The sequence below is a fragment of the Pelophylax lessonae genome (assembly GCF_965119305.1).
Source record: "Pelophylax lessonae genome assembly, chromosome: 4".
NCBI classification, from domain to species: domain Eukaryota; kingdom Metazoa; phylum Chordata; class Amphibia; order Anura; family Ranidae; genus Pelophylax; species Pelophylax lessonae.
Genome location: NC_138771.1, coordinates 608,239,173 through 608,258,432, shown reverse-complemented (window position 1 = coordinate 608,258,432; position 19,260 = coordinate 608,239,173). Strand labels below are relative to the sequence as shown.

The 19,260-nt window shown below is 51.3% G+C and overlaps 1 pseudogene across 1 annotated transcript; it reads right to left on the bottom strand.

The window, feature by feature from the left end:
* Window positions 1-1,871: 1,871 nt before the first annotated feature.
* LOC309552820 lies at window positions 1,872-3,140 on the bottom strand (annotated as a pseudogene). Its single transcript has 2 exons — window positions 3,029-3,140; window positions 1,872-2,664 (listed from the first exon to the last, which is right to left on the bottom strand). The product of its transcript is annotated as an uncharacterized misc_RNA (transcript).
* Window positions 3,141-19,260: the final 16,120 nt, after the last annotated feature.

The following is a 19,260-nucleotide window of genomic DNA, read 5'->3' as shown; positions in this document are numbered from 1 at the left end:
AGGGGAAAGGATACAGGGCGCCTACCGTCCTTACGGCGATGGGCCCGCCCATACCCCTTCAGAGCTTGCCGAACAACGAAGTCCTTTGTAAAATCGTGACTACCTTGCAACTTAAACAAGAAGGCCAGGCCGGCCAACTTGCGAGCCACGGCAGACGCCGACCCACCCTTCTCAAACTGTCGCGCCAGAAAGTAAAGAACCACCCACCGAACCTCCGGATCCCCGCTGTCCAGCTCCGCCAAACGCAGCACCTCCCACCACTCGAGCCACACTTTGGAATATGCTGACCACGTAGCCTCACTCACAGACCGTTGAATCCAGCCGGCGAGGACCCCAAGGCAATCTTCCACAGCCAATCGGGACACGGGACCCCTTGTTGCTCCGCCTCTGGCGCCAGCTCCCGAAACCGTTCCCACTGAAAGCGAGACAAGGCGTCAGCCACCGTGTTGACCACCCCCGGAATGTGCACAGCATAAAGAAAAATGTTCAATTTAAGACAACGCAACACCAATTGCCGCAGCAGCCGAACCACCGGCTGCGAGGAAGCCGAGGAGCGGTTAATCACCTGCACCACTGCCATGTTATCGCAGTGCAGACGAATCCTCAAATCCCGGAATGCGTCCCCCCAAATCTCCATGGCGAGCACCACCGGAAACAGTTCCAAAAGTACCATGTTCCGAAGGAGACTAGCCTCCGACCATGACGCAGGCCAAGGCGCCGCGCTCCACCGCCCCCGATAGAAAGCCCCATACCCAGTGGAACCCGCCGCGTCCGTGTACAGCTCCAGGTCAAAATTGCTGACCGGCCCAGCCATCCACAAAGCCCTCCCATTGTAGTCGACCAAGAAACTGTGCCACAGCCTCAGGTCCTCCCTATGGTCCCTGTTGAGGCGGATAAAGTGCGCGGGCGATGTTACTCCCGCCGTGGCCGCCGACAGCCGCCTACAAAAAACCCGACCCATCGGCAAAATCCGGCATGCAAAGTTCAGCTTGCCCAGCAACGACTGCAAGCAGCGAAGTTGGATCTTGTGAAGGCCTAAGACAGCCCGAATCTCCGACTTGAGAGCCGAAAGCTTGTCCTCCGGCAAGCGACATTCCATAGCGTCGGAATCTACCACAATGCCCAAGAAGCTCAGCATCGTGGTTGGGCCCTCCGTTTTTTCCGGCGCCAGCGGGATCCCAAACTGCACCGCAACGTGCTGCAACGTAGCAAGAAGCACGGCACACACGTTGGAGGAAGGCGGACCCACGCAAAGGAAATCATCCAAATAATGAATGAGGGAATTCGTCCCGGACACATCCCGAACCACCCACTCCACAAAAGAGCTGAACTTCTCAAACAACACGCAAGAAATGGAACAACCCATAGGGAGGCAACGGTCTACATAATAAGCCCCCCGCCACCGGCAACCCAACAGATGAAAACTATCAGGGTGAACCGGAAGCAGCCTAAAGGCGGCTTCAATATCCGCCTTTGCCATGAGCGCCCCCCGCCCGTAGCGCCGAACCCAAAACACCGCCGCATCGAAAGGCGTATAAGCCACTGCGCAGGCTGCCGAATCAATCGCATCATTCACCGACCCCCCCTTCGGGAAAGAGAGATGGTGAATGAGACGAAACTTATTGACCTCCTTTTTGGGCACCACCCCCAGCGGAGAAACCACCAAATTCGGCAATGGAGGATCGGGAAAGGGGCCACCCATCCGACCCAACGCCACCTCCTTCGCCAGCTTGTCGGACACCACCGCAGTATGCTGCAGTGCGGACCGCAAATTCCACGCATGAGGGGGAATGGTAGTCATGGAGCAGGGAATACGAAAACCCTCCGAAAAACCGGCCTCTAAAAGTTGGGCCGCTGCCCTATCCGGGTATCTACTTAGAAAAGGTAGCATCTTTTCCAATATCACAGGCGTCGTCCCTTTTTTGACCAGGCTCCCCGGAGCGGCCCTTACCCCGTTTGAAACAGCGGGACAACGGATGGGCACCCCCACAACCCGAGCATTCGTGCTTGTAGCGACAGGACCCCCCGAACTTACAGGAACCCTCGTTGAATTGCCAACAGCAACCCCGCCGCTTTGTGACCGACTGCCCAGGGGAAGAAGGACCGCCGGCCCCCCCTGGAAAAAACTGCTGGGGGCCCGTGCCGACGACATAGGCCGCATCCAGAGGCTAATGTCTTTGTGGTCCCAACGCAGCGACTGCCGAATGGCCTTCCGCTGACGGAACTGTTCATCATACCGCAGCCACGCCGTACCCCCATACACCCTGTAAGCCTCACCAATAGCATCCAAGTAACAGAAGAGCGCCGAACAATGTTCGGGGTTCTTTTCCCCAATCACACTAGCCAGAATCGCGAACGCCTGCAACCAGTTAGCGAAAGTGCGGGGGATTAACCTATACCGCCGCTTCTCCTCATCCTCCTTCTTGTTCTCCTCCGGCTTGAGCCTATCCAAGTTAAATTTCTCCAGCGGCAAAAGAGTAAAGATTTCCACGTACTCACCTTTGACAATCTTCTCCCGGACCTCCGCCTTCAGATGCGCACCCAAAGGTCCCTCGAAGCAGACGTAGACTTCGCACCTCGCCGAGTCGTCCAATCGGACCGTGTCCCCCTTCTTAGCACCGTCCCCAACTACAGCCCCCTTTTCTGACCCCCCAGCGGCGTCCCCTACCGAAGGGGAAGCGGCCGCAGGTGACGGCTCAACCGCCGCGGCCTGCACACCAACCGCCCCCAGAGCCCAAGGCGCTGGCGCAAGCCCCGCCGTCACCCCCCCAGAAGCGGGCGGGACCAAGGCCGCCACAGGCGAGGGGCTAGCACCCCCCTGCGTGTCGAATCGCCCGACCAGCTCCCGCAGACCCGACAGCAAGGAAACCAACGCCCCCTCCGGCCCCACAGCGGCAGGCGTACCACCTGCCAACTGGGCAGCTAACCCCCCCCCTAGCAGGCAACCGCGACCCCAACGCGCCGCCCCCACCTAAACCCAACAGTTCGCGTAAAGAATCACAAACAGACACGGAATTCTCACACTCACCGGGCTGCCCAGGGGTGGTCCCGCCAGCCGCTGCTCCGGAAGCCCTCTCAGCTTGGCCGCTCACAGTCGCCTCCTCGTCCGAAACCGACAGCTCGCCTTCTGACCGATCCATCGCAGGTGGGGAAGCCTCATCGGAGGGCCGTGCGGGGGGCCTACCCCCGGATGCCCGCGAACCGTGCCGTCGTCCTTCGGCTCCACGCACACCGGTCCCGCCTCCAGCTGATGTTCCGGCAGCACGCCCCGAGCCTGGAGCGCCCGCTGTGGCACGACCCGTGCCTCCCCGCCGATCTGAAGCCCTGGGCCTAGAGGGTCTCTGGAACCTATGGGGGCTGCCGGCCAAGGCACCGGAGGGCCCGGCAGCCGCATCACTGCTCCTCCCCCGCCGAGACTCCTCCCCAACGCCAATAACCTCAGGGGAGGAGTCCGCATTCCTGCCCGACTGCCGCTCAGGGGGAGGGGGAGGGGAAACTGAGGCACGCCTGCCCCTCCCACCCCTCGAGCTCCGCTGCAGCTGAGGATTCCTCCCAGCCGCGCCGCCGGCCGAAGCAGTGGCCCGCTTGGCCGGCGGGCCTGGAGGGTCCCTGTTGGGGCTCCTAAGTGATTTTACAGCACGGGGGGGGGGGAGTCCGGGGAGAAACGCTCCGGAGGCCTGGTCCTCCGAGCGCGAGTGGAGTCCCGCCCCCCCGCCGCCTCGGCCGGGCTCTGTTCGCCCAGGACCGACGCGACCTGAGCCTGGACCCAGGCCGCCCCATGCACCGCGGCCGCAGTGCGGAGGCGGGAGAGTAATCCCTCCAGCTCGGCCATTCAAGAGGTAGGAAGCAGGGGACAGCAGGCAGGCAGATGAGTAGGCCAGCCGAAAGCAGATGGGGGGGGGGGCGAAGCTGCGGGGGCCGTCTGTATGGCAGAGGGACACAGCAGGAGGGAGCGGAGCCGTGCAGCCGGGCGGTGAGCCTGCAAGGGGGGGGGGCGGACCGCCTGCCCCGCCGCACAGGGACTGAAGCAAACGGAGGTTGAAGCTGGCCGGCCGGGAGGGAGGCCGGGGGGGGGGGCGAGTGCACAGCCGCACGCTGGGAAGCCCGGGAGCCCCACACGTGGAGGGAGTGCTGGCGCGGGTAGAGCCCGCGAGGTGGGGGGGAGGGGCTGGAGTCAGCGTACACCACTGCTCCTAACAGGAGGGAGCTGCCCGAGCGTCTGAAGAGCGGGCGCCGGGATAGCCGGGGGGGGGCGGGGGAGTGGAAGACCGAGTCACCGCAGCCCTCGCACAGAACAGAGCCTGCACGTGGGGGAAGGAGTGAGAGGAGAGGAGAGGAGAGGGGAGACTGGCAGCGCAGCCCAGCGCCGCAGACCGGAGGGAATATGAAGGGGGGGGGGGGAGAGACAGCCCGATAGCAGCCCAGTGGAAGGGCCGGACAGCCAGGCACTGCGGAGGCAGACAGCCGGAGGGCCCCAGACACGGAGGGAGGGAGGCAAGGGGGACACAACCTCACCCTGGACGCTTCTGCTGCCGAGTGAGGGGATTTTGGCGCCCCCCCAGCAGATCCCACCTCTTCCTGCCTGCCAGCCCCACCTCCCCCTTAGCTAGCTAAACAGCCTAGGCTCCCCCCATTACCACTGCTAACTTTTTGTTCCTGACATAACCCCTAACTCCCCTGTCCACTTAGTCATGCTGGCCCTATGCTATCACTCCGCTCCTGCTCCGGGCCTCCCTTTTCTTCATGTCTCCGCTGACATCCGATGCCCCATAGGGATGCATGGGGGGACCATTCAGATCCGCCAAAAAAAACAGACAGGCGGATCTGAACGGGCCACCTGTGTGAAATGGGCATTAGGGTGTCTCCATTCTGGATGGAGAAGCAACGGAGACACCTCTGGACAGCAGCATTGTCAGCGTGGGTGGAGGGTAGTGTTAGATGCACTAGCAAGATTTAGGCCTCTTTCACACGATACTCCTGTTTGAGCATCTCCTTTTTCAGCCGTAAATTTCAGGCGTATTTGTCTTATTGAAATGCATGCATTTTCGCGCATATACGCTTGCACAAATTTGCGTCTTTTCGCGCAAATGTATTCTTGCCTTCTTGTAAAATATGCAAATTAGCATTTTTCAGATCCACAGTATGTTCGTATGCGTTCATTTGTTCGCAATCGCGCATATTTGCGCACATTTGCACACATTAGGTGTAAATTACTGTCCAAAAATACAGATTTTTCTATTTTGTTCTTACTGAAGAATGCACAGCGCTCATTTACGTGCCTGTGTGCATTGGCACATTACAATAAATGGGCTGTACTTTAGCTCAGTACTTTAGCTCAGAAAAAAAAAACTGTACTGAGCTTTTTTTAAACTGCAATATGCAAGAGGCCTTAGATGGGCTTAGCAGGTGACAGTAAAGCCCCAAAAAGGAAAACGAATGCTGCCACTGCTGGTAAACTGCATATACTACATTTTTTATTTTGGTTTGAATGCTTTAAGAGTCACAGGATATAAGACTTGCAGATGCATTTATGTTTTTAAATTGAATATTTCAGGTTATATTTTTTTTGTTGCATCTTACTCAGTGGCATTTGCAGGATTTCATGTGTGAGAAGTTGGGAAATTGTTTTTGGTTACACTATTTATCCCTAATCTGGGTCTGCACAACTGCAGTAGAGACATTATATTGCAAACTCTTTCAGGGGAGAAGGTGATGTCCGATGATCTAAATGCTCGCTGCGTAATATCTCTGCACAATAATAATAAGTATACAGTAATACATTTATAATATGCTGCTATAACTCAGTCCATTGTAAAGGCCACATTCTCTCAGGCTATACAAATGTGCCCTCTGCTGGACAATCTGAGTACACTTGGATCTAATTCTTAAATGGTATATCAACCTTTCCCAACTGTTTTTTTTTTACTGCTGAGGAATCCTTGAAAAAATGTTCAGGTCTCGGGGGGCCCCTAAAATAATTTAGCTGTATGTGAGTGCAATCAGTATGTTATAGATATAATAATATACTAAATTCACCTTTTAATGAGAACTTCGGGCTTGTTTTTTGCTGCTCAAAAATGTAATTCCTCTGCCTGGCCAAACACTGTAACCTTATTGGTAGCTAACTTTATATTCTGTAACCTTGGGTTCTGTTTACTGGTCCATCACCGCTTCCTCCTCTTCTGTCTGACCAGGCACATTCTATAACCTTATATCATGCACAGCCTACTGATACCACCCTGCTTCCTCTTTCTCTGTCTGAACCTGGTCCAGCACTGTTTCCTCCTCCTCTGTCTGACCAGGTACATTGTAACCCTATATCAGGGTTAATGAATTAAAATTCAAGGAGGTCCGGTCGCTAAAATTTTCTTTGGGCCGAGGTCCGAATCTGAAGTCTGTGCTATGACTCAGAAAGATGCGCAAAACAAAACGTGTCCATCAGCATTGCTCATAACATAAAATATGCCCATTAGAGTGCCCCCTAACATAAAATATGCCCAATTAGAGTGGCCCTTAACATAAAATGTGCTCATCAGTGTGACCCTTAACATAAAATGTGCCCATCAGCGTGACCCTTAACATAAAATAAGGGGCAAGCTGATGGGCACATTTTATGTTAGGGGCACTCTGATGGGCAGAGCAAAATGTGTCCACCAGCGTGACCCTTCACATAAAATATGCCCATCAGCGTGACCCTTAGCATCAAATTTGCCTATCAGCATGACCCTTAACATAAAATAAGGGACAAGCGGATGGGCAGATTTTATGTTAAGGGTCATGCTGATGGGCACATTTTATGTTATGGGGCACTATGATGGGCACATTTTATGTTATGGGCCACTCTGATGGGCACATTTTATGTTATTGGGCACTCTGATGGGCACATTTTATGTTATGGGGCACACTGATGGGCAAAACAAAAACGTGTAAATCAGCGTTGCTCTCAACATAAAATATGCCCATTAGAGTGCCCCTTAACATAAAATATGCCCATTAGAGCCCCTTAACATAAAATGTGCCCATCAGTGTGCTCCTTAACATAAAATATGCCCATCAGCGTGTCGCTTAGCATAAAATAAGGGGCACGCTGATGGGCACATTTTATGTTAGGGGGCACTCTGATGGGCACATTTTTTTTTTTTGTCATGGGGCACTCTAATGAGCACAACAAAATATGCCCATCAGTCTGCACTTTTATAAACCTCTCATAAGCTTTAACAAGTGCAGCTATTAAATTGGGGACTACATTGCTTTCTCCCCTTAAAATGTGCTCCACATACCTGGAGCCAGGAGCTGAGCCAGGAGCTGCAGGCAGCAGGGGGGCGGGGCATGCACATAATGTCACGCCCGGCTGAGAGGGAGCTGCAGTCAGGAGCAGGGGGCGGGGCGCGCGTGTGACTTCACGCCCCTACTCGCGGCCCGACAGGACACCGGAGTGAGCCGGGAGCCGAATAAGGTGAAGGAGGGGGGCGTGGCGCACACACAGCACGTCACTGGTTGCTGGGACACCCGCGGTCCCAGCAAACCAATAACTGATTACAGGTAGCGGCCTCGCGGTCCGGGCGGAAGCATCGTGCGGTCCGTCAATGGACCGCGGGCCGCCATTTAGTGTTGGCTGCCCTATATTATGTTTACTGGTCCAGCACTGCTTCCTCCTCCTCTGTCTGACCAGGTACACTGTAACCCTATATCCTGTTTACTGGTCCAGCACTGCTGCCTCCTCCTCTGCCTGGCCTGACCTGAACAGGTACACTGTAGCCTTATATTCTGTTTACTGACCCAATACTGCTTCTTATATCTGACCAGGCATGCTCTATAGCCTTATACTGTATACAGCTTACTGATACCACAATGCTTCATCTCTCTCTCTCTCTCAGACCAAGTACATGCTGTAATCTCATGTAGCAGCCTCCTAGGTAGGTGCTAGAAGAAAGAGTATAGTTTTGGGTCTTTTTGCTTACCAGAGAGATTGCCAGGTAAATGTATATTGATCTCTGCCTACCAGAGAGCTGGATCCATTGGTAGGGTCTGCTCGTGGTGCTCAGGTGCAGCTCAGTTTGTCTGAAGTGTTTCACTCTAGTCCAATAGGGAGGCATATTGGACAGTGGGAGGAGGCAGTGGGAACCTGGCAAATGAGGGCACAGGCATTGTTACAGCCCTGGTGATTGGTAGATGAAAGTGCATTGGTGCATGCTGGGTGACTGTATAAATGCAAAGGGCACATGTGCTCGGGGTCTTTGAAGGGCTATGTTATCTGTCATCCGCCACCATTCCTACCCTTATATGCTGGTTTACATGGATGTTTGTAAGTTGTTTTGATCCATTTTTAATACATTTTTTTATAAGCAGTATTACACTATGTTTGTGTTGTCTGGCCTACTTCCACATATGGATACTACACTGGGAGATATAGCCATCTGTCAAAGAGTATACCGCCACCTTTTGAAAACATCCTTTGGAACAGCCATCCCTTAGGAGATACATGGATAACTTCAAGCTTGATTGACCCATTTGCTATATGGTACTTGGGTCCATATCCTCTGGTGAGCGCATTCATTATCCACTTCGTTGGTGTGGGGATTCTTTCCTATTTGATCACCTGTACAAGTTTTGACGGTTCCCCATTTATGCTCCAATCTTCAATGCTTGGGACTCACCATTATATATCAACTATTTTCACCTGTAGCACCCTACAAATGTCTCTCCTCCTGTTAGAGAAAGCGGATGTCTCTGGGTGCTGCCTAAGAATCCAGAGGGTGCTGCTGAGTTGAGCTGAAGAGGATCCGGTGTGCAAAGAACCAGTGGAGAGAAAGAGGGGTCCAGCCCCAGTAAAACCTACACAGGTCGTGAGTACTGAGGAATGCCCCTGGGGGTCTGCCTAGTGTCAGTGGGGGACGACTCCGGAGAAGGTTCTGGGATCCAAGTGTCAGCTAGCTGTAAAGGGGGTACCTGGTTAGAGGGCCCTGAAGTAATAGAGGGGGTACCTAGGTTGAGGACCCTGAAGAGTTAAAGGAGGCGCCTGCAGTTTGGGCCCCGAAGATTCAGTGCACAGTGAGAGTGCATCAGTTGAGAGTTGCAGCAGTATTGGAATTTACAAAGAGCTACCTCAAGCTAGCGCAAGGCTGGAGGGAGCTGTTTAGTGACTTTTAAGCAAAGCAGTGTCAAGTATTCTTCAGTCCTGGATCTTCTGGACTAAAGTCGAGGTTCCAGCACTGTTTTCAGCATTAAAGTATATTCAAGCGCCAGGAAGCGTTGGCTGGCATCGGATGGCATCAAGACAGAGCTAACAAGCATTTTTGTTAGAAGAGTCCCAAAATTGTACCTAGTTGAGCCTAAGGAGTATCCGAATCATTCCCTTCTCCCATCCCCTAAATACAATAAAACAACAAACCAAAGATGCCAGAATTGTCATTGACTCAGTTCTCACACCTGGGGCCACCGCTCACATGGGCTGGAGAGGTAATCGGTAACAATGGCAGACCCACCTCAGACTCAATGCCTGGAAAACCTACTACATTTGGGGGCTCGTCCGGGGTTTTGCCATTAGTTACTGGGCCAGTTGCCCCTGGCAACGGCAAAAGGAAAAGTCCAAAAAGTAAATTTTTGTGCCCAGAACTGATGTTCAAACGCCAGGCCGGGTGTGAGACTGCAGCTGCGGGAGGCAGGGAGAGTGGGATGAAGTTGGAAGCCCATATGGAAGGATGCTTGTGGCAACGCAGATGTTCCAAGAAAACTTGCAATTTAATAAGGGCTTTTCACATGAACTATGAGATGTACTCTGCCTTCAGAAAATGGAGAGCAAGGGGAAAAAGTGTCAAGGTGTATGAGTGCTGCAACTGCTTAACAGAAAGAAGTCCCAGGGTGGGCAGTGAAGATGGTGTCAGGGGTCCCAGGGAGGACAGAGAAGAGGACGCCAGAGGTCCTAGTGTGGACAGTGAAGATGGAGGCCGGGGGCACGGGAAGAGAGGTTCCAGGGGCCTGGTGTATGTGCATGCTATATGGATGGGTGTTGACCATGCATTTGACAGCGGGAGATTTATCCTTTATAGTTGCTGTGGGGATCGTAGTCGACCATGCCGAGAGAGGCAGTGGGGCTAGTCCCTGAGCCAGGATGGAGGAAGAAAATTGCACGTGTGTAGCAAGGAAGAGAAATATCGGCCGTACGACCGACAGCGGGATATTACTCTTGCCAAGCAAGGAGGGGCAGCTGGTTTCAGTGAAGAAAGGTGCAGTTGTGGCCCTAGTGCAATGGAGTGGCGTGGATGCATGTCTAGACTAGCAAGTGACATGATCCGCTTAGCAGCTACTTCTCAGAGGCCTGCAGTGAAGAAGCATGGCAGGGGAAGAGTTACAGTACCGCGCAGGAAAGCGCACCACATGCAGGTCTGCGCAGTGGGAGGAGTAACCGCCCAATATGACGAAAGGGTGGAGACAATGGGAACATCCGGCCAATCAGGAGTGACCCAGGGGACCCTATTAATGTCCCCTCCTTTGGGTGTGGCCGTGCGGGAGACACGAGTAGGAGAGAGAGGCATGTAGTTTGTGAGAGGAGCGAAGAGTGTTCCCGCTATTACTGCCACCATGGGCGAAGATCCTGCGAAGCAAAGCCGGGAGCAGATCCACCAGCCAAATCCCCCTCTAGTTTGGGATACCGATATCCGGATGGTGCTGGACGGCAGACTCACGCTATGCACCAGAGGCGGCCGGGATTTCCTAGTTGTGTTATGTCCCCAGTGTGCACTGTTACTTTACGGGTGCAGGCGTGGGTTCAATGTGGGCAATGCAGTGATCTGCTGCTCAGGGCAGAGAAGAGTGAGGGCCGCCCAAAGAGGTTTACCATCATGTGGGAGACAGGCCTCACTCAGGAGGTGACCGGGAATGAGTCAAAGTTCCTCAGCGGAGCCAGGAGGGGAATGTTCAGGCTTACAGTTATGATGCCGCTCGAGGCCCTGCCAGCAGTCGGTGGGCCTGTAGTCTGCGGGAAGGGAGCTTGGTCGCAGAGCTCTATAGGGAGGGGATCCGTGTCCACACAGACAGTCGGAGAGTGGCCCGAGGACGTACCTACCTCAGCAGCCATAATAGGATCCGCCCTATCAGTGTCCCTCAGCCTGCTAAGCCAGCAGTAATTCAAGCGTCACCGTCCAGTACAAGCAGTGAGGGTGAGAGATGCCCTGTAAGAGTTAATTCCCCATCTTTCTACATGAGATATGGATCAGTTGAAGAAGTAATGGATGATTGGGGATCAATTGATGAGATTGAGTGGGAATGGGGGTCCGAAGCTGGGAGCAGCTCCCCAGGTCCCGAAGTGACTGTGCCACTAGATCAGGAAGATCAGGAGGCTATAGAGCGGGGGGGGAACTGGCTCAGAAGTTGGCGTTCTGTGACGCCTATGTTGCAAGGGTCCCAGACCTCAGCCCCCCAGGAAACATTGCGAGGGCCAGAGACCAAAACGCGGCCTATGAGGAAATTATACAAAAGGTATGTACCCCATTTTCTCCACCAGGGATAGGAAACAGTAGAACTCTCCCCCGGTTATCCAGGATGCAACGGTGGATGCAGAAGAAAGTTGCTCTTGAGTATGGCTATGACTACCCCTACGCACCAAAGGAGGTAATGATAATGGTGGAGAAGTTCCGGGACTTTTGGTTCGATGAGTTAATCTGGGACTTCCTGTTTGTCCCAAAACCCTTCAGGGATTCTCCTGAGGAGAGGCTTAAGGAGAAGTTTAATAAAGTCAAAGCTCAATGGAACTATGGGCGCTTCATCTATATAGATAGGGTGGAGGTCCGCCGCCCAGATGGATCAAGGCACGCTTGGTCCATCAGGGTCAGGAACGAGCAAGGAGAGTATGTTCAAGTCCCTCATCCCGATTATTACATTTGAGGACTGCAAGTATTCCATCTTCAAAGGAAAAGACTCAGGAGCAGAAAAGAAAAAAAAAACTGTGGCCGGCTGGCTACCACAACTGGCAAAGGAGACTTTAAAATATAATGCTGAATTCAAGTTTTCAAGTATTTAAAGTTTAAAGCAGACCCCTTGGGCCATCGGGCCAGGGTCTTTTTGGAAGAAGTGTTGTTGCGACTGACCTCTTAGGACCATCGGGCCCGGGTCTTTTTGAGAAAGTTATTTGATGTGCTAGATCCCTTGGGCCATCAGGCCAGTATCTCTGTGATTACAAATGGCTGTGTGGGATGTCGTCCACAGTCCTGACAGATGAAGATGTTGCTACAACAAAGTTCAAGTATGTCCAGGAACTTTGGTGGGGGGTGCCCTACAGGACCCCCTGTGTTACTTCCCTGACTCAGCAGGACTGCAGGTCAAGAAAGACTGTGACTTGCCCTGTTCCTTGAGAAGTGCTTAAAAAGGACAGCAGAGAGCGCTGTGTCTCACTTCAACAAAAGGACTCTGCATAGACAGCTAGTGTTAGGGGATAAGCTCCTCTAGAAAGGAGAGGACCCCAGCGAGTCAAGACACTGGTTAGCAGAGGTAGTCAGGGAGGGAGTGGAAAGGTCGCCCTTGCAGCTAATAAGGAGGATCTTTCCATTCAACTGTTCATATAGTTAGACTTGCATTTCCTATGTGTATGCAGTTGACTAACTTTTGCTTCTTTTCCTCTCTACAGGTGGGACCATCTTAGAGATAGTAGATAGTCAAGAGATTTGCATTGTATTTTCCTTCATTGTTCTCCACCAAACGAGTTTGTTTGGTGGGGGGGGGGGTGCATCAGTTTTCATGCACCTTAAACTGTTTGCAAAAATTTGTACAGCAGGGTGTAAAGATCTATTTTTTCACCTTAATATATTTGTAAATTAGTTTTTTCCCCTTTTTCCAGGTTTGTGAGATTCTCCTGATTTTTTGTCCCAAAATTGTACCTAGTTGAGCCAAAGGAGTGTCCCACTCATTCCCTTCTCCCATCCCCTAAATACAATAAAACAACAAACCAAAGATGCCGGAATTGTTATTGACTCAGTTCTCACACCTGGGGCCACAGCTCACATGGGCTGGAGAGGTAACCGGTAGCAATGGCAGATCCACCTCAGGCTCAATGCCTGGAAAACCTGCTACACACCTTTCTATCTATCTTTGATACACTATCACTGGACTGTATCAGTCATGTTACTGTTGCGCTTTTTTGTAGAACTCTTTGGCTGGAGAGCGGGGTCCCGGAGTAAGGGGGCGGCTGCCCCTACTCTGTAGAAGTTGCCACTCGGCCACAAGTGGTTGGCCTGAGGGCCTGCGAGTCAGAGAGAAGCTGAACCCAGAGGTCATGTAAAGCTGACTGGAAGGGAGACACTGGAAAGGACATAATTCTGCCTACTGTGAGTACAGCTCTGTGTCGTGGGGCCTGTCCTGAGAGGGCCATCCCTTCAGTGGAAGAGTCGATGGAGGGGTATCAGTCAAGGGGAAGCTAGGGAGTGTCCTGAAGATAAAGTAATTGCTTCTAAAGAAAGCAAGAGGACCTAATTTTTTCAAACAAGTGGCAGTATAGTTAAAGCAGTGTGACTGCTTCCACACGTAACCTGGTGAGGCCAAGTGAGAGTTGTTATATCTACTGTAAATAGTTCAGTTGGAGTATCCCACTATCCCCTTCTCCTATCCAAGTTCCACCATAAATATAAAACCAAATACCCTGGACTGTTTATTGAGTAATGAGCAAACGGGAGTAAGGATGGGTGAGTGAACTGTCCCTAAGTGACTGTCTGAAGGTAATCAGAGGAGGCCCAACAAGTCATCACACAGCAAGCCCTATGGGGACAGTGCTACACTTATATACTGGTTACTTATCCATTACTGCTTCCTCCTCCTCTGTCTGACCAGATACCTTGTATACTACAGAAAGCTTACTTATCCATTACTGCTTCCTCCTCTTTCTGACTAGGGAACTTGCCACCTTATAGAAAGCTTACTTATCCAGTACGGCTTCCTCCTCCTCTGTCTGATCAGGCACACTGTAACTGTATAAACACTTTACTGATCTAGTCCTGCCTTCTCCTCCCCTGTTTAACCAGGTAAACTGTAACCTTATATACAGCTTACTGATCCAGCACTGCTTCCTACTCCCCGGTATGTCCAGGCACACTGTGCCTTATATACAGGTTACTGATGAAGCACTGCTTCCTCCTCCCCTGTCTGTCCAGGCACACTGTAACCTTATATACAGTCAGTGGCGACCCCCTCCTCCCCCCCCCCCCGACTGATGGAGCACCAGCCGCCACTGTATACAGCTTACTGATGCAGCACTGCTTCCTCCTCCTCCTCTGTCTGATCTGGCACACTGTAACCTTATACATACCTCCCAACTTTAAAACTTGAGAATGAGGGACACTTGAGGGTGGAGTTAACCAGCAGTGAGCTCTGCACACTGTACCAAAAAGTGGGTGCGGCCAACCATAACAGTGGGATGGGCTTAAGGGGCATGGTTGCACAAAACTCGGCCCTCCTTGAACCTACAAAATCTGCTTTGATTGCTGTACCACAAGCAAGAGTCTCACAGACACATATAAACCTCAGCACAATCATTACAAAAAAAGCTTCCAATACATACGGTTTTACACTGAAAACAGACAGAAAGGTGACACTGTCTGAGCTGACCTTAAAAAAGACTTTCATTAAATTAGTCAGGGACTGCACAGCAACCAGGAACTGTAGAGATAGTAAACACCTTGGTGAAAAGTATGTATTGTTCAATATAGTGTATAAAGTGCAGGAGTACACTATCTCACAAAATTGAGTACCACCCTCACATTTTATGTAAATATTTTATTATATCTTTTCATGTGACAACACTGAAGAAATGAAACTTTGCTACAATGTAAAGTAGTGAGTGTACAGCTTGTATAACCGTGTAAATTTACTGTCCCATCAAAATAACTCAACACACAGCCATTAATGTCTAAACCGCTGGCAACAAAAGTGAGTAAACCCCCTAGGTGAAAATGTCCAAATTGGGCCCAAAGTGTCAATATTTTGTGTGACCACCATTATTTTCCAGCACTGCCTCAAACCTCTTGGGCATGGAGTTCACCAGAGCTTCACAGGTTGCCACTGGAGTCCTCCTCCACTCCTCCATGACGACATCACGTAGCTGGTGGATGTTAGAGACCTTGCGCTCCTCCACCTTATGTTTGAGGATGCCCCACAGATGCTCAATAGGGTTTAGGTCTGGAGACATGCTTGGCCAGTCCATCAGTTTTACCCTCAGCTTCTTTTGCAAGGCAGTGATCGTCTTGGAGGTGTGTTTGGGGTCGTTATCATGTTGGAATACTGCCCTGTGGCCCAGTCTCTGAAGGGAGGGGATCATGCTCTGCTTCAGTATGTCACAGTACATGTTGGCCATCATGGTTCCCTCAATGAACTGTAGCTCACCAGTGCCGGCAGCACTCATGCAGCCTCAGACCATGACACTCCCACCACCAAGACACACTTGTCTTTGTACTCCTCACCTGGTTGCCGCCACACACACTTGACACCATCTGAACCAAATACGTTTTTCTTGGTCTCATCAGACCACAGGACATGGTTCCAGTAATCCATGTCCTTAGTCTGCTTGTCTTCAGCAAGCTGTTTGCAGGCTTTCTTGTGCATCATCTTTAGAAGAGGCTTCCTTCTGGGACAACAGCCATGCAGACCAATTTGATGCAGTGTGCGGCGTATGGTCTGAGCACTGACAGACTGACCCCCCCATCCCTTCAACCTCTGCAGCAATGCTGGCAGCACTCATACATCTATTTCCCAAAGACAACCTCTGGATAGGACGCTGAGCATGTGCACTCAACTTCTTTGGTCATATTAATAGAAAATACATCAAATTTATTTAGATGACATTAGTAATGGTCATTTGCATATTCATATTCATCAATAAGAAAAATAATTATGTCTGCGTATCGAATTGAATGTTCAAAGCGATAAGACAGCCATATACAGTAAAATTCGATGGAGAACGAACAGGAGAGAGGATAGAAGAATTGAGTAGGTGGCACTGCCAGTGGAGATAGTGCTGCTTGATGGAAGGCAGCGGATATGTCACCACCGCCGGGTCCTAGAGGGTCTCTCAAGGGTCCCAAAAGGTTAGGCCAAAAAGGTTGTCACTCGATGGGTGATATAAGGGTGACTGTATGGAATACATAATGTGGCGAGAAGGGAGACCTAACCATCACTTAAAGGTGCAGTAATATAAATCAGTCACGAATCACCGCAGTGGAGGTTTCCCTTACTTTTTTTGACGTCCTGAGTGATCCCTGGCTATGTACGATTGAGGCTTCTTAGCTACTGTAGTGGTACCAAAGCCATCTGGTGAGTGTCCAATCTGCCTGGTAGTGGCAGTGATTCACGATTGATTTATATTACTGCACCTTTGCGTGATGATTATGTCGCCTTTGATCGTCATTTTGGACACCTAGTTATATGGATTTTTTTTCAAATAACTTATGTGTTTATGTGTTAGTGCGCTACACTTTTTATCTTTATATGTTACATGCTGGTCGGGTACACCACATTTGTGTTAGCTGTCTCCTTTCTCATACACCACGCAGGAAATTTGTATTATCGTTTAAAATTCTTTTATGGCCAGCTATAGATTAGATAAGTGATCCTAATGACAGGGTCACTTTAATGTTTTTTTTTTCATTTTATTTTTTAAATGGAATTAGCCACAAACTAATCGCTCTGAATCTGATTAACCCCAATGTGTCCACTCTAGCATCCCTTTAAAAGGCTCTGAACTCCGAGGGGCGAAGGATCGACGATTATGTGATCACTGTAATTCTCTGTCAGGGTGGTCACATGATCAGGGCCGGTTTCGCCAGGACCATTAGCTGACTTTGACAGCTCAGTCTCTGCACTAGGAGCATGCAGTGAGCATGCTCTCAGCACAGAAGCATCTGCCGCCCATTGATGCATATGTGTGGTATGTGGGCATTAAAGCTCGCCCTTTTGCCGCCCCACACACGTTACGTGGGCAGCAACAGGTTAATGCGCCTCATTCTTTTAGCTCATACCATACAGAGCTCTCCTTCCTGGAGATGATACTCCCTGTATGTGATGTCATTCCTGCACAATCCAGGTATTGCGTTACAAACTGGTCGGATCAAGTTACTCGCCAGTAAATCCAACAGAGCGTTGCAAGGGAAATCTCCGAATGCTATTTTGCTTACTTACAAGCTCTGCCCAGAGTGTCTCAATATAAACTGGTTTATGTAAGAGAGGTTTAATAACTTTCAGGTGAAACTTAAAGGAAGTCATCAGAACTAAAAAATTTTAAAGAGAACCTGTCACCACCGGAATAAAAAAAAAAATTGAATATTTAATTTTAATGTGTTATAATGGTGTGCAGTGTGCGGCATGCACTTGTTGCTGAACATGACAGTGCTGTCCTGCAAAACGCTCTAATGAAGGGGGTGCACAGAGGTTACCAGATGTAGCCTGGATGGACTTTAGCCCCGCCCACTGACTCAAGACAAGAATAGGAAGTGTGCACAGTACAGGGGGAGCTGGAGGCAGGGGAGGACTGGGCCAGGGGGCAGGGGGGCAATTGCCCCCTGGGCCACTCTGATGTCCCATAAAAAGGCTGCACCGCTTCTGCCACAGACATGCCCTAAAGGATTCCTGGTGAAGAAAAGGAAAAAGTCCCTGCCGCTGACCTTCTGAGTGGGGGTTGAAGACAAGGACAGAGCGCAGCCCCCACCCCCAGCATGGATGGTGTAAACTGTGTCTGAGCAGGGGTCGATTCCATGCCCCACTGGATACTCTTCTTCCTTGGCCAGCCCCAACCAAGCTGTCCCAGCTCTCCCCAACCTCCCCATGCTGGCCAGGTCGGGAACCTGGATTCAGCCGGTAAGAAGAAAGTATCTGGAGCAGGGCTTCAGCTTGGAATGGGGGTCAGGAGAAGGATTGGGAGAGTGGGAGGGGGGGGTGCGGGAAAGTGGGAGGGGGCCAAGTCACTGCACCATGGGCCTCTGGTTTGTACTTGCCCCCTGGGCCGAAAGTTGCCAGTCTGCCCCTGGCTGGAGGCCAGAGGAGAGCAAGATTAGGATTGGCTACCTTTCCGAGGTTGGACTTTAGCTTAACCCACTATTGCAAGAACTGAGGACAGGGAATGTGAGACTGCAGAGCACAGAACAGGGCTGCTGTGTTATTCTAAGAGAGAGAGCTACAGGGTACAGAGCTTGTAGAGAGCTACAGGGTGCAGAGCTTGTAGAGAGCTACAGGGTACAGAGCTTGTAGAGAGCTACAGGGTACAGAGCTTGTAGAGAGCTACAGGGTACAGAGCTTGTAGAGAGCTACAGGGTGCAGAGCTTGTAGAGAGCTACAGGGTACAGAGCTACAGGGTACAGAACATGTAGGGAGCTACAGGGTACAGAGCTTGTAGAGAGCTACAGGGTGCAGAACTTGTAGAGAGCTACAGGGTACAGAGCTTGTAGAGAGCTACAGAGTACAGAGCTTGTAGAGAGCTACAGGGTACAGGGCTTGTAGAGAGCTACAGGGTACAGGGCTTGTAGAGGAGAGCAAGACTAGGATTGGCTACCTTTCCGAGGTTGGACTTTAGCTTAACCCACTATTGCAAGAACTGAGGACAGGGAATGTGAGACTGCAGAGCACAGAACAGGGCTGCTGTGTTATTCTAAGAGAGAGAGCTACAGGGTACAGAGCTTGTAGAGAGCTACAGGGTGCAGAGCTTGTAGAGAGCTACAGGGTGCAGAGCTTGTAGAGAGCTACAGGGTGCAGAGCTTGTAGAGAGCTACAGGGTGCAGAGCTTGTAGAGAGCTACAGGGTGCAGAGCTTGTAGAGAGCTACAGGGTACAGAGCTTGTAGAGAGCTACAGGGTACAGAGCTTGTAGAGAGCTACAGGGTACAGAGCTTGTAGAGAGCTACAGGGTACAGAGCTTGTAGAGAGCTACAGGGTGCAGAGCTTGTAGAGAGCTACAGGGTGCAGAGCTTGTAGAGAGCTACAGGGTGCAGAGCTTGTAGAGAGCTACAGGGTGCAGAGCTTGTAGAGAGCTACAGGGTGCAGAGCTTGTAGAGAGCTACAGGGTACAGAGCTACAGGGTACAGAGCATGTAGAGAGCTACAGGGTACAGAGCTTGTAGAGAGCTACAGGGTGCAGAACTTGTAGAGAGCTACAGGGTACAGGGCTTGTAGAGAGGAGAGAACCCCAAAGACCTGCCTGGGACTTGCACCGAGGACTCCATAGATAGAAACAACACCAGATTAAGAGGGGAGCCTGTTAGTGTGGCATGATCTCTTTCCTGGCCATGGGGAGGA